General features: G+C 51.2%; 1 protein-coding gene and 1 pseudogene across 1 annotated transcript in view; one reads left to right on the top strand and one right to left on the bottom strand.

Annotated features, from left to right (window-relative positions):
- The window catches only part of Tmem132c (transmembrane protein 132C), a 180,584-nt gene that overhangs the window by 11,292 nt on the left and 145,241 nt on the right, over positions 1 to 24,051 (top strand). The gene's annotated exons all lie outside the window — the stretch shown is intronic.
- Positions 16,611 to 16,751, bottom strand: LOC143384257 (small nucleolar RNA SNORA40; annotated as a pseudogene).

Here is a 24,051-nt window from a genome sequence, read left to right as displayed (position 1 = left end):
GAAGCAGAGTTCTTAAACGCTCCAGAGCAATTCAGTCACTAGAAACTCCAAGCACAAAAGGGCCCCAGACACGTGTGCAGATGAAAGGATTTGAGTCTCAGGCAGGTGGGGAGTCAGTGGAGGTGGAATTGTTGGAAGACGAGTCTCAATCTGTTCTCCTTCCGAAGATGTAATATCACTACTTAAAAAACAGAAGTTATGGACAGTAAAGACATTGTAGGGCCTGGCTTAATTTAACTGCACTAATGGTCCATTGGGGACTTTGTCAAATGGAATCTCTCTCTGTGTGGAATCCCGTCACCCTCTCCTTCCCTTCATCTCTCCCCCATCCCTCTTCTTCTCTCCACCAAGCTCCTTCGCTCCTCCGACATGTGAGCAGGTTCTTTTAGATTTAATCTTTTTCACTTTAAGAAATTATAGACTTATAAGAAATTGCAAAAATGATACAGCGCTTTCCCATATACCTTCTCCTGTTTCCTCTCAGAAGCAAACCACAGAACCATTAGCTTTGTCAAGCCTAGAAAGTTGGCACTGACAGAACATTATTATCCAACCCGCAGGTGGCACTTGTGTCAGAGTTTAGGTGTTTATTGTTTGTTTCGTGTTTGTTTTTAGTCCCTGGAGTACTTTACCAGTGAGCTTCATCCCCGGCTCTTTTAATCTTTCATTTTGAGACAGGGCCTCACTAAGTTGCCCAGGCTGGCCTAGAACTTGCCATCCTCCTGCCTGAGCCTCCAGAGTCACTGGGATTATGGGAGAATTTAGGTGCATTATCCCTTTCTGGGAAAGGGAATGTTTTCAAAGGGGAGGAGGTTCGATTGGGAAGGCCAGTCCCTAGGAAAAACTGCCCAGTTTGAGCAAGTGCCCGGCCATGTAAGCCTAAGGACAGAGAAGTCACCACAGCAGATCATTACCACCACCTGGAAGGCTGCCCTCCTTCCCAGTCTCGCATGTATCCAGATATCAACAGGTCTTCAGGGACACTAGCTTCCATAGCCACACGGTGTCTCAGAAGCCCTCCAAGAGCTTGGCATCTGGTCAGGGGGAGGGAACCCAGGCCTCAATGAAGCTGGCCTTGTGAATGGCAGACCCTCCAGCTGGAAAGGCTCCCAGCCTCTGCGGGCCGACAGCTGCGCACTCCAGGGGTGCACGATGCAGGATGCCAGTCACCATGATGCAGATCAGTGTCCCCACGGTCTGGGTGTAGCTCTCATTCAGCTGATTCTACAGGGAGCAGCCTTGGTCCTCACACCCTAAACACTTGGAGAACAGCTACCCACACCTTGCTTTTATGGTAGAAGAAGCAAACCAGAAGAAAGACAGGTCCATCTCCCAGCCCTGGCCTTGTCTGTTGGAGTTTTTAAATGTGGCTCATTTCCCTCCGCTGTTCGTGTTCAAAGTCGCTTTCTTTTGATGAAGAGGTTTCTGTCTTCACTGTGGATATCATGTCTCTCTCCTGTGGATGGATCTGTATTCAGTGAATGTTTACTGCTCCCATCTGCCAGGCATGCGTGTGCGCCAGCAAAGGAAACAGCACAGCTCTCTCCCCGTGTGGGGCTTGTGCTCTTGGGGAGGAAGATGAACATAATCAAAATAAGGAAGTAATGCTGCATACAGTAATAAGTGATGAGAAGCATGAGCCAGGGGAGAGGAATGGAGCCTGCCGAGCCTGTGACTTAGAGAAGGCTGCAGCCAGGGCAGGCCTTGCTGTAAAGGTGGCATGGGGGTCAAACATGGTCTTGGGAGCAACAGGTGCAAAGGCCCGGAGGCAGCTTGCTTTCTGGTTGCAGGAATGTAAGGGACCATTGTGGGTGAAATAGAATGGAAGGAGGTGCAGGTAGGTTCAGGGAAGAGCTGGGATCCAGGTCACTCAGAGCCTCACAGACCCTCGTAAGGACTTGCCTTGTTCTGAGATATGGACAACTGGAAGGTTTTGTTAGTTGGTCACAATCGAACTTTTTTTTTTTTTTTTTTTGAGGCAGGGTCTTGCTCTCTTGCCCAGGCTGGCCCAGCTCACCATCCTCCAGATTCACCCACCCCCCAGCAGCTGGGAATGCAGGCCTGCACCCCCACATTCAGCTCTAACATGGGTGCAGGAGACACTGGGGTCAGACGTTAGGGTGAAGGATGAGCGGCTGCCCCTGTGCTTGGAGGCCTGAGGGAGCAACTCTACCCTTACTGGAGAACATACTTAATCTTAATTAAAAGGTGTTTCATGCTTAAAATCATTGTTTTAGGGGAAAATATCCAGCAAGCAAACAATCTAAGGGGATTTCCACGATACGGCCTCACAGTGAAGTTGGTACGAGGCCCTGGGCTCTGGGAAACACTGTGGCTCCTCTCAGCAAGCACAGAGGTGGCTGAAACCTGTGTATCTACCTACAGCCACTGGGGACGTGGAGGGATCCACTCAGGCTCAGAGCACTGGGTCCTCTCTATGGGGGAGCTCACAGCGGGCGGGCACGGGAGACCCTGGGTCTCTTTCCTTACTGAGAGACTCAGGCTCTCTCTGGTGTCCCTGTGCACGATGAAGTCACCAACAAGGCTACAAGTTCAGGGCACCTGGAATTCTCCAAAATTCTGTGGGACCCATAACATCTGTGAATCTTGGCGGAAATCACTGCTACAGAATTGTCACACAAATGCCACTCTTCACGGGCCAGAGGAATAGCCTGGATTATGTTTGCAACTCCATAGATTGAATTAAAAGGCAACCCGGGCTTTATGATCCAGCGAGTCCTGAGACTCAGAGTCAAGGGGTGGAGGAGGGGACCTCTCTGCTTCCTAGCTATGATTTATCTTGGAAGCCTATTTTAGAAAATGAAGTATCGTAATTGCTGGCGGGTGTGAAAAGGCACATGCAGAGGTGTTTCACCAACGCCGTGAGCATGTTGGTTGGGTGGGGTGAGCGCCTGGTCCATCTTCAGTCCTTGACACGTGGCTTGGGCAAGATACATTCTCGTTTAATTGAATACATCCAAAACCAAAAACCCAATGTCAAATCTGCATCATAAACCTTCCTTTTCTGGGATGTCTGATCTTGTAACTGACTGAGTCCCCTTAAAATAAAGACCAAGATTCCTGAGCAGCAGGCATTACGCACGATTCCACGGTTGTTCAGAATATATCGGCAGTCAGGGCCATCCGTTCTGAAACCTCCTTTTGACTTCTCAGAGTGCCGGGTGCTCCTGAAGACCCTGGAGTGCAGAGGCGGGGACTTCTTCCGTAGGACTGTGCCCCACAGATCAGCTTCAGACCGAGTGTACAGACTCACCCCTCTGATGGAGGCAGTGCCCATTTGACTCCAGGTGCAGTTCCTGGGCTGCACAGTGGGCCTTGACCCTGCAGGTGTGCAGAGGGGACTGGAGGCCACTGGACCTCTGCCTTCTACTTAGGCAAAGGACATCTACGGAAGGAAGCAGCGGTGTGCTGCCTCCCGCTCTCTCGGCTAAAGTAAGCTTGCTTACTTGAAATGTGTAGCTCATAGAGATGGAGGGGACTTGTCCTCCATTTGTAACCATCCACAGCTTCTTGTGAGGGAAGCTAGGGGAGTCATGGAGAATCCTCTGCGAGTGGGAGATCATGCCCCTGCTGCTAACGTGAACTTGTGCCTGGTAAATAGACAGAGCTCTGTGTCTCAGCATAAATTCAAGGCAAACCACGCCTGTTCTTCCCTACCTCACCAGCACCTGGGCAGCGCTGGGTTTGTAATAGATGCACAAACATTTTTAAGGGACTAGGCCTGACTCTAAGTCTGGAAGAGCACTCCCCCCACCAGGGCTTTGCCTGAAGCACCTCCTGCCAGGTGCTTCCTTCGCACCTGCTTCCAGGTGACCCACTCAGGGTGGCTCTCCCTGCCCCCTTCCCAGCCTCTCCACAGCTCCCTTCCCCTTAGGTTCTCTTTTCATGGTCTCCCACTCTCGCCATCCACATGGGTTGTCTCCCTCCCCATTTAGAGGCTCCAAGGTGGGGTCCACAGGACCATGCCACATCCCAGCACTTGGGGCATGCTAGGGACACGGTGGCACCCAGCAGTGATGCTCTGGTAAATAAGTGGTTTGCGTGTTCCTACATGACCCCGTCCATGTCCAAGAGGCAAAGGAGATACACAACCTCCCATCTTGGAGCCCCCGAGTTTCTGGATTCCTCTGGACCTCAGCTCCTTTCTCCAGTCATGTGCCCCTGAGGTTGGTGCCAGTGCGGCACAGTTGACGCCCCAGCAGAGGAAAGGCACAGTCTCACCTTCCATCTGCTCATGTTTCTGGCTTTGAAAGAACAGCAGAACAGAACGGCAGTGTGCCCAGCTTCCCGATGCCCTGCTGGGCAGACCTCATGCACCAGGACTGGTAATGGCACCTTCAGGCCATCAGTCCTAAGATCTGAGTTTCGGAAACACAGTGAAGGGAAGAGGAGCCTTCCCTGAGGATTGGAGGGGCAGAGGCTGTGCCAGGAAGAGCACCCTGTCCTTGGCAGCCCTGCCCGCTGAGGCAGGACCCCAAGAGTAGAGAGCAGCAGGCACGCCCTGTGCACCCGTCTTTCCCAATTCCTGGAAGAAGGACCTCCCCATCCTTCAGTTCCGTACTGGCCAGCTAGTGGGTGAAGCAGTGACCAGTGTGATTACCATCTAAGGTCCCCACCATGTCACCATGTGGGCTTAGCAGACGAGATCTGTTCCTAGTGTGTTTCAATCAATCAATAGAGACACTGGGCAGGGAAGAAAGCTTTCAGAGATGTGTCTTAGTCGGGGGAGGGCTTGTCAGACTTTTCATATGGGAACACTGGGATGAGCATGATGTTTCCCAGCCAGACGAGGTTTATACGTGGATTTGTTCCTAAAACTTAACTGTGTGACCAGGGAATCCAGGTGGGGTTCACAGGGTGCCTTCCACCTCTTCCCAGAAGACTTTGTAAGGTGGACCCATTGCAGACACACTGCGTTCCCAGCCAGCCCAGGGCAAGGGCTTGTGGGAGGGGGCGTCTGCACAACCACACCACACACACAAGGTGCATTGCAGCACTGAGCCTTAGAGCCACCAGGACCACCACCCCAGGGCCATCACCCACGAGCCAGCAACTAAAGAGGCTGCTGCCATCAAGCAGAAGGTGATTCAGGTTTAAGAGGAATGAAACCCACTACAGCATGCAGGACCTGGGAGAGGTGACGCGCGGTGACAGAAGCCAGTCCAAGAAGCCCACATGTAGCACGATCCTACTCGTAAGGTACCTAGAATGGGTAGATCCATGGACACTGGAGGTAGACCATTGCCAGAACAGGGGTCGGGGGCAGTGGGGAGTGACTGCTGATGGCCTCGGAGGTTCTTTCTGAGGTGCTGAGGATGTCCTGAATCAGATGGTGGTGACAGTGGCACTGATTCTCCAGTACGCTACGCAGCTCTAAGCCCAATGCCCCTCCTTCTCCTGGTGGCCAGGCTTTAGTGCACGTGGCTCCATGGACACTAGGAGCTGAAATGGCCAGGGACCACAGCAAGCAGGAGTTCGCATGCCATTTCTGGAGAGGCAAATACTCACCTACACCCAGCGACTGTTGGTGTGCAGGCTGTTAAGACCACAGCAACCAGATTCAGTGGTTTTTGAAGAGAAGCAAGAAGTGTGGGCTTGTAACTACAGTCTTTTCGCTTGTATGTGTGAACATCAGAATCATATTTCAGCTGCCCAGGCAGACCTGCCTTCTCTGTAGGCTGCCAGACGTCTCCTGCACCAGTCATGGCTGAGAGCAGAAGTATGTATCAGTTCCCTGCTGCTGCTGTAACAAATAACTCCAAACTTGGTGGCTTGAAGCTACAGAACTTCCTTTCCTCGAAGTTCTGGAGGTCAGAAGTTGAAAATCAAGGTGCTGGCCAGGCCACACTCCCTCCAAGGATAAGAGTCCTTCTTTCTGCTTCTAGTTTCTGAGCCATGGTGAGCCTCCATGTCTCTTGGCTTGTGGCTACACCTTCAGTATCCACCTCTGTGTTCATACATGTATGTGCCCCAGACCCCCCATCTTTTCTCATGTAAGGACAGCCATCACTGGATTTAGGGCTCACTCTGATCCAGAAGGGTGCCATTTTGAGATCCTTAACTAATTATAAAGATCCTGTTTGCAAATAGGTCACATTCTTAGGCCCCCACCTGGGTGAGAGGCAGGAGGAGTGCTCAGCACCTCTGGAGGAGATGCGTCCCCTGAGGTGGCTCTTCTGAAAGCTGCGTGCCCTTGGCAGGACTGCAGCAGGGCCCAGCTACAAAGGGGAGCTCGAGCCTTCCCCTCCAGCCTGAGTCTAGACAGGTGCTCTCAGGACTGCTGCTCTCCTTACGAAGCAGGGCCTGTGTCCATGCTACTATAATTCAGCTTCAGCAAGTCAGTTTTTCCCTGGCTGCTTTAATGTCTGAGGATGTGAAGACTCTGCAAAAGCTGGCCCTTCATTTCCACTGGACATCAGTCTGCGGGATCAAGGACGGTCTGGCCTCTTCCCAGACTCATCGTCAGGAGGAGGAGACCCTAAAACACAGTCAAGTTCGCATTGAATACAAATTTGGAGCAAACTCAGGAAAATTCTAGGAACTCGTTTTCCCACACTCAGTCTCAAAGTCTTTCCCCGGCTGCAGGCCGCTTAAGGAAGCCCTCACGTCCGTCTCCCATGGCTTGTCATTGTAAATGTGTTCTGGAAAAGAGGAAAGGAATAATTTTCTTTCTGCTTGGGAAGAAGTGGAGAAATAGCGCAGCCCCAGCCCCTCCTCAGCTCCCCGTAAGCACATCTGGGTTGCCAGGCAGCGGCCTCTCCGCGGCACCAGAGAGCGGCCCGACTGTTGTGGGAAACATCAGAACATGAAATCAACTCCAGCTCTGTGAAAGGAGAGGGGAACCAGAGCCCCCGCCCCCAGCCCTTTGTTTCACATTCCTTAACCCACTTAAAAGTTGTTTCATTCTTGAGTTCCCCAAACCACAGGCTCCTCCAGGGCACATGGTTTAACGCTTGTGTAAGTGGACCTGTGACCCAGTCTCTCCACTGGGAGGTTTTTGGAGAGGGGAGCAGTCTCAGGAGAGTAAGGACTGCAGAAAGAGCATGCCACATGCCAGTACCCTGATGTAGCTCAGCATTGAGGACACGTCCTGTATGTGACATGGTATTACCGCTCAGGGGTTCCTGGACATGGGACATCTGAATTCTCAATGTCTTGGAACCTCCTTATTAGCTGAAATGGGCTCTTGGCTAAAGATGAGAAGCACTGCTGGTTCGAGAGCCATCAGATTGCACCCCCTTTGTTGAAGATCGGCCCTTGTAGCCCCTTGCTGGTCCAGCCTGTTCCCAGGCTCTTGGTGACGTGGACCATGTTGCTTCTGTATATTAGTTCTTAGTTTTCCCCAGGACCCGCTGGCTCCAGTCTACTCTAGAGGCACCATAAACTTGTTTTGGAAAGGCCTGAATGTGGAGACCTCATGGGGCAGGAGTAGGATGTGGTGTCAGGGAGGATGGGGACAGCTGTGGATCTCAGCCACATGGGCTGTTTCCTGTCTGGCCACCTCGCTGCCCACAGGGCTGGATTCCTTTTGCCAGTCCCTTTGTGCGCCGGGCAGTCCCAGAGTGGAGCCCCTGGTCTCAGCCTGGCTCTGCCCTTTTAGCACCCCTAGCCAGGACCTTCCTCTTCTGCCGTCTCACCTGGAGAACCCCAGCTAGAAAGGCCCAGGGTTCTGGCACCTGAAGCAGCTGCCACTCCATGGGCAATGCCCCTGAGGACAATGTGCAGGGAGAAGGGGACCGTGTCTCACCTTTCTCTGTGACACCCACCCCTGGTACCGCGAGTCACCATGCACTTGCTTTTCTGAGGTGATTTACAGAGAGACCTTTAAAAATAGAACTCACTCCAGGCTAAAGCAGCATGTGGGCCTCCCCTCTGCTCCAGCGCATGACAGCCAGGACGGAATCTGTGGGTCCTGAGAGGCACAGTCGGCTCCTTTGGAGACTGGGGCTGGACAAGTCTTCCGAGCTCCCAGGCAATGTTAGTGCGATGCGGCCAGGTCGTCCTCTCATGAAAAGCCGGCGATCCTCCCGGCAGCTGCTCTACAGATGCACAGACCACCTCTGAGCATTGAGGAATGTGCCAGTTGCAACTTGAGCTAACCTACAACAGAAAGGTGGGGCTGGGAGGACAGCCCAGCGGTCAAGCCCTCACCTAGCATATGTGAGGCCCGGGGTTCCATCCTCAACACTGCCAAAAAAAACCCACACACACAAACAGAGTCTGCTTGAACTAAAATGGAGGTTTCCCCCAAGACTGAAAGGCCAGGGGATTCAGGCATCAGTGTCCCTGGGCTGGACTGGCACCCCTGGGCTATGAGGTCTCCATCCTTCACCTCCCTCTTGTACATATTTCACCAGCTCTGCATGATGACTCCGGTGGCTGTGCTGAGATAAGTAGACCTTCTCTTCTATAATAAGTCCAGTAAATGTCCTGTAATTGAGTTGCCTTGGCCTGGTTGGGGCCACACCCCCACATCTTGTCCATTTACCCATTTACCGTGACCGGCTGATGTAAGCTTGCTAATTCACCAGGCTACTCTTGGAGCTGGAAGTGGTGAATCGATCTCACCAAAACATGTTGACCACAAGTGTATATGGGGTCATTGGGAAAGAGAAAATTGAAGTACAGCTGCTAGCAGGAGGAGGATTTGTGCACCGGGCAGCAAATAGAAGTGACATCCATCCACCCAGCTGCAGCACAGCACATGCAGATGGCCAGGTTCAAAGCCAGCACCACTGGTTCCTGAGCCCCTCTCTATGCTCACTTTCTGTATGCAGAGAATAGCCCCGATGTACAGAGATACTGTGAAACTTAACTGAAATAGAATTTTAACTTATGCTTGGCACACATTAAGCATGAATAAATATTAACTTTTTTATTCCCACATTTTATTAACATGCATATTTTTTCTCAAAGTCGCAGAGGCTGCACTGTACTTGCTCCTGACTGAGAGCTGTGAGAGGGACTGGGAGTCTGCTAGCTGATGACCTCTAGTCGGTATAGCAACCTCAACAGTTTCTGGGAGGAGGGAAGCCACTGTGTTTGTTGAGGTCAACTGAGGTTCTCAACCAGGGAGCAGTTTTACCTGCACTTGGGCAGAGATCTGTGACAATGTCTGGAATGATTTTGGTTGTCTAAATTGGGAGGAAGTTGCTACCAGTTTCCAGTGGGTGGAGGCCATGTGTGGGAGGAGGTGCCCTACAATCCACAAGACAGCCTCTTTGCCTCCCCCAACAAAGAGTATCCCAGCCCTAAATGCCAATTAACAGTTCCGACATGGAAAAACTCTGAGGGGAACAAATGGCTGCTCACCAGGTAGGTTCCTACAACCAGGGGTCATAACCAATTTCTTCTCAGTCTCACCATGAGAGTCTCAGTGAGTCCCAGATGTACCCTGTGCATGTGATAAGAGCCGCTGGGGATGTGCAAGACAGCTCTGCTCAGCAGTGCAAGGGGCTCTGTTTCTTTGAAATGCTCTTTCCCAGATGTTGGCTGCAGATAATGGCCATGCGTCATCGAAATCAAGGCCAATTTCATGTTTACCAAAGAACAACTACCACATCTGGTTCATCTAAACGTTATAAGAAGCGTGTCTTAATGTCCCTACTTTAAAGAGAAAAGAACAATAAGAAAAAGGCTGCGATAAATCAGAGAGGAATGTGCAAAGATGGAACCCATCCTTGACAAGGCTTTGGCAGAAAAGGGGGCCACACGTCAGTTGACTTCATTTCATTAGCTGTTAATGAATCTTTCCTGGACCAGGTGCTCAGCCAAATGCCTGGCTCTCACAATTGATGGACCAGTGTCGGTGTTTCTCAGACGGAAGAGCTCAAGACTGAATCCAGCCAACAAAGCCCATTAGACTGTGTAATGCAAAGTGGGTGGGAGAATCCAACATGGCAGCTGCCTGCAGACAGACAGTGGCCAACAGAGATATGAAAAGATGTCCAGCATCTCTAGCAATCAGGGCAAGGCCAATCAAAGCGACGCTAAGATTTCATCTACTCCAGTCAAAATGGCAGTTATCAAGAACACAAACAACAACAGATGGTGAGGATGTCGGGGGAAAGGGTGCACTCATCCATTGCTGGGACTGCAAATTAGCACAACAACTCTGGAACGTAGTTTGGAGATTCCTCAAAAAACTAGGGATGCAATCACCATATGACCCAGCTATCCAACTCTTTGGTATTTTCCCAAAAGAATTAAAATCAATGTACTGTAGTGATATAGCCACATCAATGTTTATAGCCCCACAATTCACAAGAGCCAAGTTATGGAACCAGTCTAGGTGTGCATCAGCTGATAAATAAATAAGGACAATGCGGCATACGCACACGACGGAGCTTCACTCGGCCATGAAGAAGAATGGAATTATGGAATTTGCCCGCAAATGGATGAAACTGTGGAACATCCTGTTGAGTGAAATAAGCCAGACTCAGAGAGCCAAGGGCCGAATGTTTTCCCTCCTACGTGGAAGCTGGGGGGAAAGAAGGTGGAAGTGGAAAGGGGATCAGATATCAGGAAATTCTAGGGAAGATGGGAGGGAAGGGGGCATGGGAAAGGGGAGGAAACATGGAATGAATCTAACAAAATCACATGTTGTGCACATATAAACATACCAAGGGGAATCGCACCTTTATGTACATGTAGAAACTACCCTGCAAAAAATGAGTGGAGGAGCCAAAGGGAGATGAGTAGGGGAAGGAGAATAGAGGGAGGGAAGAGAGGAGGAAAGGGAGGGGAGAGAATAGGGAGGAAATCAGACTCCGTGCATGTGTGACTTTGTCGAATGAGCCTGACTACTATGCATAGCTGTAATGCTCTTAATTAACAACCACAACATAAAAGGGCGACAGGGGAACATCCCATTCATGCTCAGCTGGGCTGCGGGGTGCGGAGACAGCCAGGCCTTTCCTCAGCAGACACGTGGGCTGCTGATCTCCAAAGAGTTCAAAAGACTGTTTCCTCCCCCTGCACCCCATTCCCACTAAGCCTACTATGGACGTGTAGCTGTAGCTGTCCATCAGCCCACCTTACACAGGGGGTGTTTCGATGGGATAAATGATATCTCACCACCCTGTGCTTCTTAGTACACCGTCATTTCCCCCAGTATTCAAGCCGTACAGCCAGCGTGTTACACTGATGTGGGTACAGGCACAAATGGTGAAGAAGAGCCTGAAACCCTTCTTAAGGTCAAATACAATGGAGACTGGCCTGAAGGGCCCGTGGGCAGTGGAGCCAGTGAGATCTCATGAAGAACCTTCATCTTACTTGATTTGCAATCCCAAACAAAACTTTCCTGGAGCCACTTTTTGTAAAAGCTTATATTATATCAGAATAAGTAAGCCCAACCAACCAGTCCCAAAGTAACCAACAAACCTATGATTCTGTAACTGGGGACTTTCCGATGGAACAGACCAAATCAGGCAGCAGAGTATTTTCTGGAAGCCCACAGAGTTTTTTCTTTGTTTTATTTCCCTGTCTGCCCTAAGAAAGCCCCTCCCTGGTGTCCCAAACTGAGAACGAAGTAAGAAATAGATCAAGATCAGACTCGGAAGGAGTGAGATGTTGGAGGGACCCTGAAAAGGCTGCGTGAGTGCTGACATGGACCCTGAGAAGCTCGGGACATCAGAGAGGAAGGAGACGGTGGTCTTCTCTCTGTCTCTGATAAAACACCAGGGGCAGGCAGCATTTCAAGGTGTCCTGGGCCCGGCTCAGCAGGAGCGGGGGTGGAGCCGAGTGACCAGGAGACCCCAGGGCGAGAAGGCCGGTCCTCACCTAGTCCCCACGTGTCCCTGCAGGATAAGGGCACAGAAGCCAGTGAAAGAGAAAGCTAGCTTTGGCATGAGGATAAAGCAGGCACGCAGTGGGCTGCTGCCGGGCTCTGTGGGCTGCGGAGGGCGCCTTTACCATCTGTGGTCTGGGCCAGCAACTCAGAGGCACACAGATGCCATCTGACTCAGTGCCACGGTTCCATGTCCCACTCACCCTGACCCCCAAGGGATATGGCTGCTCCTCTGGGGCCAGGGTGTGACAGCTGGAAGGCTTTCTGCTACAGTCACCTGCCGCAGTCTGGCTGGGCACAATTCAGGAGCCACTTGTCAAAAGAAACGAACTTTACTTTTAGAACACACACAGCACACCACACAGCTCCTCAGGAAAAACCTTCAGAGCCCAACTGCCCAACTTCAGAGCCCACCGGCTCCTCAACCTCCCCCACTACTCCTGCTCTTGAGGCCGATTGGCTGGGTCGCGTGGGCAGAGCCAAAAAAAGTCCCCCAATGAGCAGCTCCGTGGTCTGAAAGGGCGGGGAAACAGTCCAATGAGCATCACCACAGAGGAGCCAATCAGTTGGCAGCTAGAAGTTTGCTGGGGCCGCTGTGAGCCAATCATCAGCTGGCAGCTGGAAGTTTGCTGGCAGCTGGAAGTTTGCTGGCAGCTGGAAGTTTGCTGGGGCCCCTTCGGCTGTGGCTCTCAACAGTCACCGGCACCCAAGCAACAGTAGCTTAAAGCAGCGGTTCTCTACCTCTCGTGGGCACCAGAAAACCTATAGGTCTTATAACAGTGAAAATTGCCACACTCACTGTTAGGGTTGCTGACATTTAGGGCTGAGTCAGAGGATTCGTCTTTCTAATAAGATCTCTGGTATTATGGGTTTAGCGGCGCCCAGGCCCAGAATTCTGTTAATATCCCAGTATCCTAGAATGTGACCCACCCGACCTGTGACTTTGTCGTGACACCCTAGTGCTGCTCCTGCCACTTTGAGAACCTATGACTTACAAGCACACTAACTGTGAGCAGGAGTGGGACAGCCACTCAGGCCACCATGAACTGGAGACCTTCCCATCATGCTCCACCACCACCCTTACCCAGGATGCCCCAGGGCTCACAGATGGCAGCACCACCGTGAAGGTCAACTCCCCAGTTGCAAGTGGTCCACACCGGAAGCAGGGGGGCTGAGGTGGAAAAGAAAGTGCATCTCCTAACACAGCTCGGCCTTGCAGGAAGGAAGGCCTTGCCCGCAAGCCTGGCAGGGGCTTCCTTGGCATCCCCCTGGCTGCACTGGGCCTTCCGGGCGTCCTCAGGACCAAGGGACACTGTGTGGCCAGGTGCCATTCCTTTCATTTTCTCAATGTGATCTTGAGCTCAGAGGCAACCTTGGGTTTGACTGGACTCGGAGCTCAGTGAGGACGGCCTCCATCCCTTAGCCCTCTATTCCTAGCGTTTTTCTTTGGCCTTCTTTATTGTCTTGGCTAAACGCTCAGTGTATTATGCAGTGTCTTTGAATTTCTCTTCTTTTGAATTTTGAATAGTGTATTTTCCTTTTCTTTAGAGCCAAACACTGATATTTGTGCCCTATGAAGAAAATCAAGTAACACAACACTGATTTGGGGGTTTGATGTCTGTTTATTTTTAATAAAATTACATTAAAAAACTGATGAGTGGCTTTCTCAAAACATGCTGGTAAAAATCATCTTTGGAGAGAATGGAAAGTTTGCAAATCCTGGGAGCTCCTAGACCCGGGACCAGGGATATCCTTCTCGATGCCTCTCCTTTATTTATTTATTTTAATTCAGGTGAAATTGCCATAAAAATAAATCAGCCACTTTAAAGTGAAAAATTCCATGACACTTAGTATGCTCACAGTAACCTCCACATCCATCTAGTCCCCAAATATCTTTACTGTCCCAAAGAAAGCCCCACTCCCATCACATCGCTCCTCCCCCTGCCCCTCCCCCAGGTCACTGGAACCTGCCAATCTGCTTTCCATCTCTCTGAAACACTTGACATTTCCCCCACCATTTTTATTTCCTTTTTTTTTTTTTTTTTTGTCTTTTTTAATAAGCAAGCTGGGGACACCCAGATTGGGGTCCACAGTGCAACCTCAGCAGGTTTGCCCTTGCTCTCTCCAGGCTCCTTGGTCTGAAGCAAGAGAGACCCTGGTTCAGTAGCGAGTGGATACCATCAAGAGGCTGTGCCTCATAAAGAAAACCTGCTGGTTATTCTCCACTGACTGGGCCCCAACAGCCTTCCCCACGCCACCCAAAGAGCTGACACTGGGACCTTAGCTTTTCACAGATGGTCCAAGGTCTCCACGTGAAGCCGCTTCAATGCGTCACTGTGGTGAGGTGACTGGGAAGGAGCTGTCTGCCTCCGTGTCTCCGTGGCCCCCGCAGGTGACTTGTTGTGCATCCTTTTAGCCTAGGCACATGCTTCCCAGGCGACCCTGGGGGCCCTTGGGCCAGAGGAAGCGGGGCTGGCTGTGGGGAATGAGTGGTGCTGGCCACGGAGGTACCATTAGCTCAGCAAGACTGTTTCACCATCTCATGAAATAATGGTCTGCAAGAGAAATGAGCTCTGTGAAGGGGCCTGGGAGACTCTGCGCTTGTAGAATGAGATCTGTGCCCGTTCGACTCATTAGCCGAGGAAAGAATCTCAGCTGGAGCTTGGGGGAGCTTGTTCCACTGAGACCTCACACCCTAGGAGCTTCCAGAAAATCCATGGAGAAGGGCCTCTCTTTTCTCGGCAGGAGGAGGCGATGATTCAGAGGCGGTTCCCAGCACGCCTTGGTCAAGGCCATCTGGGGACTGGGCATCTGTCCGAGCTGTGCTCCCATCCGTGCCCGCTGAAACTGATTGGAAGGGTGGGGGACCAGCGGAGGGTGAGACTGAATTTGACAGCTGCCTGAGGGGAGGGAGAGGCAGGCCAAGGGACAGTGCCCCTGAGGTCTGTAGCAGCCTTGGGAACAGTCACATGGGTTGTGCCCCTTCAGGGATCACTTCCTGTCCGCCCCTGGAGGGAAAGTCTGGTGGCTTCGCAGCACTGTGATGTGACGTGTTAAACACAGCAGCAGTGCTTTCGGGTTTCTCTTTCTGCGGGAGGTGTTGTTTGAGGGGCAAGTGGTCTACCAAGACTCCTGTGGTCCTTTCCAATACCCACCATGTGCAATGACCCAGCCTGGCCAGGAGTTCTCCCTCCGTCCTCCCACTGGGGCTTTAGTTAGAGTTGGAGTCTTGCTGTAACGCAGAAGTCACAACTAGCTGCCTTCTGGCCCAGTCCCCTGATTGCTTTGTGTTTGGTCCCTAAATGCCTTCAGACATCGAACGAGTACGTGGTCTCTTTAGCTGTGGTTCTTAGTTGTTAACATCTGCATCAGTGCTAGCTGGATTAGACAGAAACGCATGTAGGACAGGGTGCTGGGGACTCAGGCTTCAAGAGGAGTAGATTTGGAGTTAGAACCTCAGACCCTGGAGTAATGACCAGACCCTTCCATGGGGCCTCCCCAGAGAGGACCACATGTCACAGCCCCTGCATGAGGCCTTGCTCTGGGTGCCAGGGCCGTGCATCTCCTACCCCAAATCTACCCCTTTTGCCAGAGAGCACGTCCATTTGTCCTATTTCAAATCAGTAGCTGGAGCCAATTGGCTGAGACTAATCACATGACCTCATGCTGGCAGCAAAGGAGGCTGGGCAAGTGAGTTTCTGGTTTGTGCCTTATAAGATGGTGCACATAGTAGGTCTATTCCCCAAATTTGGTGCTAGGTAAGACGGATGCCCAGCTGCTTGCTCATGCTTCTTTTTAAAGACCAGATGATCTTTACATAGAGAGGCATCCGATCTCTCTCAAACTTCAAAAGATCTGACCAAGGCCCGTTGGGGATTTCGCGTGACGGCTACCGTGAGAGCCGGCTGCTGCAGAATGCTGTCCCACTCAGTGGGCACCTGCACTAATGCCCCTCAGGCCAGGCCCAGTTCCCTGCACTCACACATCCACAAACTGCTTGCTCCTCTGTCCCATCAAACCAGACCCCACTGCTGCCTGACTCCTGAGGCCTCTTCTCGTGCCTCTGTGTCCTGGGCTGGGCCAGGGGATGGCCTAGAAAACTGCTCCCTCTGTGGCTAAAAACAAGCTGCCTGCAGGTCTGTGGGCTTCTACCAATGCAACACCCAAGGAGCACCAGAAGGGTCCTGGTTCCACACATGGGGGACTCGGGCCCTGCAGGACTCTCCCTGGTGTGGGACAGGACGGGGGCTGTGGCAGGTCAGGCTTTCTACATGTAACACACCAGGTGAGGCCGACTGTTCAGAACCTGCTGTGAGGCGTCCCCGATGAGGGAGCTGGTAACTGAGTCCCTGGGACAGTGGGAAGTTCAGGGCCCAGGGTCCCAGGCGAGGGTTGGACGGTGCGGATGAAGGCTGTGCAGAAGATAATGATGACGTTGATGACCAGCTAACTTGGATGGGCTGTCAGAGTGGACCAGGCCACGCTCCTGGCTGTGACTTCAGGAAATTTAAGAGATTGTTCCTGCATCCTCGTTATCACACACTGATATTTAGGGAAGATTTATGCTCCAATTTGGGAAAGCATTTATTTTGTTCTCCTGGGACAAGTTTGTCAGGGAGAAAACCTGCTTCTGTTTCTAGCAAAGAGAGATAAAATAAATGTTTAGGAGCAGAGTCTGTTTACTTGAGTGAGAAATTTCAGGCTGTAGAAGTGAAATAGAATACTTCAGAATGTAGAAAATCCTTCAGCTTGGCAGCTGAACATTCATCATTGTTTTCTGTTTTGTTTTTTTTTTTTAAGAAATATTCCTGCTTATGTGTATCAAAACTCAAGCTGAACAATGAGTTCTGGGTTGCAAAATAGGACTTATTTGTTGTACCTGTCTGTAAGCCTTTATCCACTCCTTGTAAAGGGTTTTGAAATTATCACTGAATTAAATCCAGTGATGTCCACAACTTCAAGATCTACTAATATAGAGAACAAGCCATGATCATAAGCAATCGTATTTCAAAGAACTGGTATCAGCAAGTATCAAAAACCGGCTATTAAATGTTGGAAAGTCAATTCTTTGTAAATAGAGGGGAAATAAGGGAGTAGGAATTCTACAGAGAACGGAGAGGCCTTGAGAGACAGAGATGCTAAGTTCTCACCCACGCTCATCGTTCTTTTAAATCTTTCTAGTGATATCATTTTGTTTATCTTTATGTGGTGCTGAGGATCGAACCCAGTGCCTCACCCATGCTAGGTAAGCACTCCACTATGGAGCCATACCCCAGCCCCCCATCTACACTCTTTCTGTGGACATCCAGAGGTGACCCTGCTCCGCGTGGCCTGATCTTCTGGCTTACCTGGCAGCTTGAGAGCAAGCTGGACCATGGCATAGGCACAATGTGAGGCCCAAGTAAACCAGACGTCCACTGCGACATAGATATTTCCTCTTCAACAGTAGCCATACGTTAGTTATATTTAACCAAGAACTGCTGAAACTTTATATATATATTCCTAAAATTAAAAAGTGAATGATTGTTAGTGTCACCTGTAGCCACCTGCAGACCCATCAGCTCCCTGCCAAGCAGGAGTGGCTGTGGAACTGCAGACACGTGGGGATGGTGGAGGGCATGTTTCCAAGGACAGAGGCCTGAGGCCCCGCATGCGCCCCTCTGTTCCTGCCTTCACCCCCCACCCCGTGTCACCCAGATGCAGCTGTGCCAAGTCCACCTGCCTCAGCATCTCACTCTCAGGTGGCTCCTGGGCCTTGGTCTGCCCACTTGGAAGGGGGACCTGCTTTAGGTGCTGAAACCCAGCCCCACCTCTCTCTTTCCCCTGCAGTCAGTCCCCTGCTCTCCTCCCAGGTAAGGGTTCCATAGGCTGCTGTCGCCATTGCCCTTCCTGCGGCCTCTGTCCTCACCCCAAACTGTCAACCTGAATCCAATCAGGAAAATCCCAAAGGGTCTTTTCTCCCAGGAAAACTTAGCCCAGACCCTTCAAAGGTACCAGTGCCTTAAAAAACAAGAGACGAGGGGACACTCTAAGTTAGCAGAAGCTGACAAAGTTGTTGCAAAGGTGATGAGTGACTCTGGATTTAAATAGGCTACAAAGGGGATGTTTGAAGCAATCGGGGTGCTTCTAGGGGGGAAAGTCAGCTGTCACAGAATTGACCATCTTCAGCTGCATGCAGTCCCCTCACAATGCTCTACAGCCACCAGATATCTGTGAGCCCAGATCATTTCACCACCCCCAAGGGACACCCGGAGACCATGTGACACTGTTCCCACCGCCCCAGCCCCGCCCTGGAGGTTGAAGACGTCTTACTATAGACTCAGTATTAACTGATATTGTTGACATATCTTGGGTGCAATTGGGTTGTTCTCTTTATGGAAGAAGCGACTTGATTTTAGGAATGCACGTGGATCATTAGGAGTGAAATAACTTGTCTCTGTAACTTTCAAATGGCCCAGAAGCTCAAAAAAAGAGAGCCCCCCCCAAGTTCCCCACCCCCTGCACACTTTGTGTATATTTAGAGAGAAGGTGAAAGTGTAGGTGGTGAAATTTTAAAGGTGAAACTGCTTAGAGATCAGATAGGCTTTCATGCTACTATTCTATAGTTTTTATACTAACTTTTCTAGTTTTAAAAACTTGTTGGGAAAAAAACTTGTTGAAAAATGTCAATGTCTGAACAATACCCCAATCCAATTAGATCCGCCTCTTGGAGCTCCTGAATGTACTGGTATCTGGGGAAATATCTCCAGGACGGCCTGTGGCCGTGGAGATCTGCAGTCCCACACCAGCCGTCACCTCCCAAGCCTGTTTCTGCTTTTTCCTGTTCTCTTTGTGTTGAAGCCTTGCCTGTTTCCTGTGGCCACGTATGACGCTCATCCTGCCCCAGGGCCTTGGCACTTGCTGTTGGCTGGGCCTGAATTGTCTCTGTCTTCAGAGTAGAGGCTGCTTCTTGCCACTCAGGACTTGGCTCCCTACCCTCTTTCATCCTGTCTTCTCTTGAGGTCAGGTACCATCCCAGCCTCCCTTCTCCAGCTCTCTGTGACATTGTCTTAGAACTGATCCTGTGTGGCTTTTCATCTTTGAACTCCCGTGTATGGATTTCCAAACTTGACTATTTGCTCCGCGCTCCCTCCTAGTCATCACTGTGCCTTTGTACTCCCCACGGCTCCCTGAGGAGCTGCTTCCAGGTGGAAGGTCCACAACACACTTAATTAACGTAGAGCAGATGCCGGGGCTGGGGCGAGGCGAGCTGTGACTATGGGGGAGAAGCTTTCATGTTCTACAAAGACGCCCCGGTGTCTCAGGGTAGGGAGAGCACAGACCGCCATGGGGTGAGAGCCCTTTCAGACTCTGCTGTCATGGCCCTGGGGGGTACAGCCTCACGGGAATGCTAAGGGAAGGCTCCCAGGGCTGTGTGGCCCTGGCTTGGCTCTGGTTTTCAGCGGGGGGCACGTTCAGGCAGCTGCCTCATTTAGACAGAAGTGTTCTCCACTCCTTTTTGGCTGGTGATAGTGACAGTAGAAGTCTTTCTGGTTTGGAAAAAACACCCAGCAAGCCAGGCACGGTGGCACTTGACTGTAATCCCAGTAGCTTGGGAGGCTGAGGCAGGAGGATCGCAAGTTCGAAGCCAGCCTTAGCAACTTAGCAAGGCCTTAACCAACTCAGCAAGACCCTGTCTCTAAATAAAATATTTTTTTAAAGGGCTGGGGATGTGGCTCAGTGGTTCAGTGCCCCTGAATTCAATCCCCAGTACCAAAAAAATAAAAAAGACCCAGCTAGCCTTGGTGGTCCCTCCTGGCACAGCCCAGGACCCCCAACCTCCACTCCTATTGCTCTCCAGATGCAGTTCCTGTGATTACTACTGGGAGAACAACATTAAGTCAGGACCAAGGAGTTCATTAGGACATTCTGTTTTTCAATCTGCAGAGATAAGGAGGGGATTAAAAAGACAATGTTGGAAAAGTATACAGAATCTTAAAGACCTTATCTGGGTCTCCCTCCATAGGGTTAATAGAAGCCACTTAGAGTCTACTCAAAAATCAGTTTAAAGCTACCTGCACCTGGAAAAGCCCCAGACAAAATTCTGAGATCCAGTCCCCTGGCAGGCATTGCTGCATAGTCCTTAATTCCTGAACCATCTCTAGAAAAGCAGGTGAAGGGTCCGTTGCTATGGAAATTGCTGACTTTTTTTTTTTTTTTTTTGCATAAGAAAAGTTAAAGAGAATGTTACATAAAAACATACCCACAACTTTTTTTCTCCCCTCCAGATTGCTATCATTTTGGCATCTAATTTAAACAGAGCGGTAGTGTGCACATTCAAACAGAATTGAACAAACAGATTAAAAGAGAAGAGTGCAATTTCTAAGACTCGGGTGGCCTCTTTCCCTGTCTCATCCCCCGGGTCAGGTGCTCCCGGCTCCTCACTGTTCCTCGGGCATTGCGGCAGACACTAGGCAGAGCCCTCCCTAGTGTCATGAGCCATGTGGCACTCCTCTGCACTTTTCAGGTGCTGTTCTTGGTGCTGGGGTGACCTGTGTCCTAGAAAGGGTCCAGGAGCCCAGGGAAGCAGGGGTCCCCACTCCTACTGTGGCTCCCGGTTGTGCCCCTGCTGCACCAACATTCGACTCCTTCCTGGTCTTCTCAATGGAGGGCTCTCCCCGTGCCGTGCCCTCAGCCTGTTTTCCGAACTTCCAGCGACAGCCTCTCTCCACGTTCCAGCACTCACCAAAGTCTGTGTGGAATAGGAATGAACACTGCATGATGGGGTCAGTGGTGATTAATGAGCCCCTCCTGGAATGTTCCCCTGGCTTCCAGAACATTCTGTCTTCAAACACACAGCCCAGCCCCTGTTTAGAGAACATGGAAGCAGAGACCATGACAGAGCCACCCAAGAACCACAGTGACTGAATTCTGATGAGTTGGAGGTGATTAATCTCCGTCACCTCCCAAGCTGCTTCCAAGGTCCTCTTTCCTCCCACATGGAAAGTGAGACGCGGGGGAGAATTGTAGGAGCTTGGCCCTGCTCCATGTGTAGATGGAGATTCCCTGCTTTCCCTGATAGGGCAAGGTGGTCCTGTTTCCAGCAGGTTGATTGGAGGCTTCTGCCTCTGGCCAGGGCAAAACCGTGGGCGCTTCTGAGTCCAGAGCCCTCAGACCCTAACCCAGCGGCACAAGAGTCCGCCTGTTTGCCGAGCTTATGTCTCAAAACTAAGAAGCTGTGGGCCTCAAGCCACAAGGGAAGCAGAGAGATCTGGCGGTCCTTGGGGTGAGCATGCTGCAGACAAAGGGGTCCCCCCAAGAGGCAAGAGTTCCTGAGCCAGCCAAGAGTACACATCCCAAGGTCAATGAGGACAGCACTCAATGCTGGGGTCGCACTAGGAGGATCACCCTTTGCAAATCCTCAGACCCCGCCCTGTGTTCCCCAAAGGCATCCACACCTCCCCATCACATTCATTTCATCAGGCATTTAGTGGGCGTGTACCAGCCGGATTCAGTGGTCACCATAAGATAAATCAGCACTTGAAGCACACTCACTCTGCAGACCTCTGAGCTCTCAGGCCATCTTGGTCCCCGAGGGCTTTGATCTCCTCCTAGCAGGTGTGGTGCCTGTGCTCCAGAAGAGCCGGGTGGTTCAGGCACTCTCAGCCCCATCCATCCTCACTCAAGAGGTGGCATCAGAAGAAGCAGCCCTTTTAAAACTAAAAGGCCTGATGACACTTCCATACTTTGCCTCTGGGGACAGACGGTCCCACTGTTCCCTGCCAAGTAATTCCAGAGCCAGGAGACTCAGACTCCTACAACCAGGCAGGAATCAGCGAACCTGCTCTGTTGAGCTCTCTGGGGGTGGGTGGACACAGGCACAATGCAGGTGACCTTAGCAAAAGATGAGTCATGGACGGGCAAGAGTGGGGCTTGGTGTCCCTGGGGTAGATCTGGAACAATTGGGCTCAGGGAAGAGCAGCAGGGGGAGGAATGGCCTCCTAGTCCCTCTGTCCACTTGCTGGACAGACATCCCTCTCTTTCTGGGGATGAAGTATATGGGTCGCATCCTCCAGGGCCATACGGCAGCAGGTAAGGGAATCCGTAGCTCTTTCCACCTCAGGTTCTTGAAGACCATCTCACCAAGACTCCAGGCAATAGGCAGAATCTTCCCTCCAAGGACCTTGGTGCCTCTCAGAAGGAAATGGGCACAGGAGAGGAGGTGTATAAATAGTTAACAACCAGCCAGGGAGGGAAGGCAGCCCCTGTCTGCAGGTTTGCCAGGCTCCCAGGTGCAGAGGCTCCCACCAAGGCCAATGTCAAGTTACCAACCAACTCACCAAATTCCTAAAAATGCAGCATGTGTCTCTCAGAAGCAAGACTCAACCCAGCACATCCCCGCTACATGGTGTTACTTCAATTGCTTGTTAAAATCATCCTAATGTAACCCCTACAGCACATCCGCCCAGCTTCTGAAGTGACGTGCCTGGAGTGATTTAGTTGGAAGAATCAAGAGCATTTGTTTGGAAATCAAATGAAGACCTTTTTAAAAAAGACTGGCCTGAAGTCAACAAAGTCGTTAGGTACAACAATTTATCCATGCCAGGTCCTTTCTCTGTGCTTCCTGGGGGTCTTACTGTCTCAGTAAGTCCTCACGAAAGGCCTCGGCAGTGGAGGTCACCATTATAACTGACTTTAGGTTACAAAGGTGGACACTGAGGGTGTTAGCTTTTGCATCCCTATGATCAAAATGCCCGACAAGATCAACGTAGAGGAGGGAAAGTTTATTTGGGGCTCATGGTATCAGACGTCTCAGTTCACCATTGGCTGACTCCATTGCTATGGGCCTGAGAGAGGCAGGACATCATGGTGCCAGTACATGGAGAGGGCAAGCTGTCAGCTCATGGCAGCCTATAAGCAGAGAGAGAAAGAGGGGAGCCAGGGGCAAGACATAATTAATCCCAAGGACATGCCTCAGTGATCTACTTCCTTCCACCATACCAACCTGCCTACAGTTACTATCCAGCGGTCCACTTCAAGTCATTATCCATCAAGTGGATTAATCCACTTGACGAGGTTACACTCTCATCTTTGCCTAACAGCTTTCCCTCTGAACCTTCCTGGATTGTGGATCATGCTTTCAAAACACAAGCTTTGGGAAAGCATTGAAGATTCCAACTGCAAGACTGAAGCAAATTCACTGTTTCCAAGTCACCAGGGAATGGTTCTGGGAGCACGGATTTTGGTCCCAGTCACGTATCTCCTGGGCTTTTTGCAGAACTACCCTGAATATTAGTACCTTAGAAACACCACTGCTCAACCTTGCAATCCTGTGCTATGTGACTTGGGCTGTGCTCAACTGGATTGTTCTTCTGACCAGGCTGACTCCAGAGGGTCTGGACTGTCGACTGGCAGGACGGGGCCTCCAGGTGTGTGTCACGCGTGACCAGCAGACCAGCCCAGGGTGTCTAGGTGGCCATGCAGAGCTCCAAGGAGAACAGCAGTGACCAGGCCCTGCACAGTGGCTAGCACTGCCTTGCTTCTGCCACCTTCTCTGGCCTGGGCAGTCCCAAGGCCAAGCCCTGCTCAGGGATGGGGAAAGAGATGCCCCTTCTCAGAAGAAGGAGCCTGCAAGTCACGTTGTTAAGGGTGGAAAGGTGCCCACTCTGTCCCTTCCACCAGGCGTAACCTGAGCATGCAGCGAGTCTGTGCTCCCCTGGGTCCGGGGTTTATCACATGTGGTCAAGCACATGGGCTGCAGTCTGGGCTGGAGGGCTTTGTTGTGCTTGCAAAGCATTTGAACAATTAAGACATTTTATGTGCAAATCTGGCTTTCTGTTTTCTCTTAAAAATCAGGAGATCTGAACATTGGTCCATTTCATTCTCTTTTTGCTCCAGTAGTTTAGAGACCGCGAGTGGCTGCCCAGGGGGGCACTCTGCTGTCCACTCTACATGCCCACCCCCACAGGTGTCCGAAGACAACCTCCTGCCCACGGGAGTTACCCAGCTGCTCCCCAGAGGCGTTTTCCTTCCTATCACCCCCCCCCCACCCCACCCCCCGTGTCAGCTCCGAGGCTTTGGCTTCCTTAGGTTAATTGTGTTACGCGCTCTGCGGCCAGACGCCAGCGGACCTGATAACTTCTTATTAGTCTGCACTTTGGGTCTGTTTACGGTTTATCAGGATGACGTCTCCATTTGGCCGGAAGCCAAGGCAAAACCTCATTCTAGTTTGATGTTATCTCGATTCCGTCACAGAACAGGCG

This window comes from Callospermophilus lateralis, chromosome 1 (genome assembly GCF_048772815.1).
Source record: "Callospermophilus lateralis isolate mCalLat2 chromosome 1, mCalLat2.hap1, whole genome shotgun sequence".
NCBI lineage: Eukaryota > Metazoa > Chordata > Mammalia > Rodentia > Sciuridae > Callospermophilus > Callospermophilus lateralis.
Note: the sequence above shows the minus strand (reverse complement) of the source record. Positions and strands in the feature narration are given on the sequence as shown.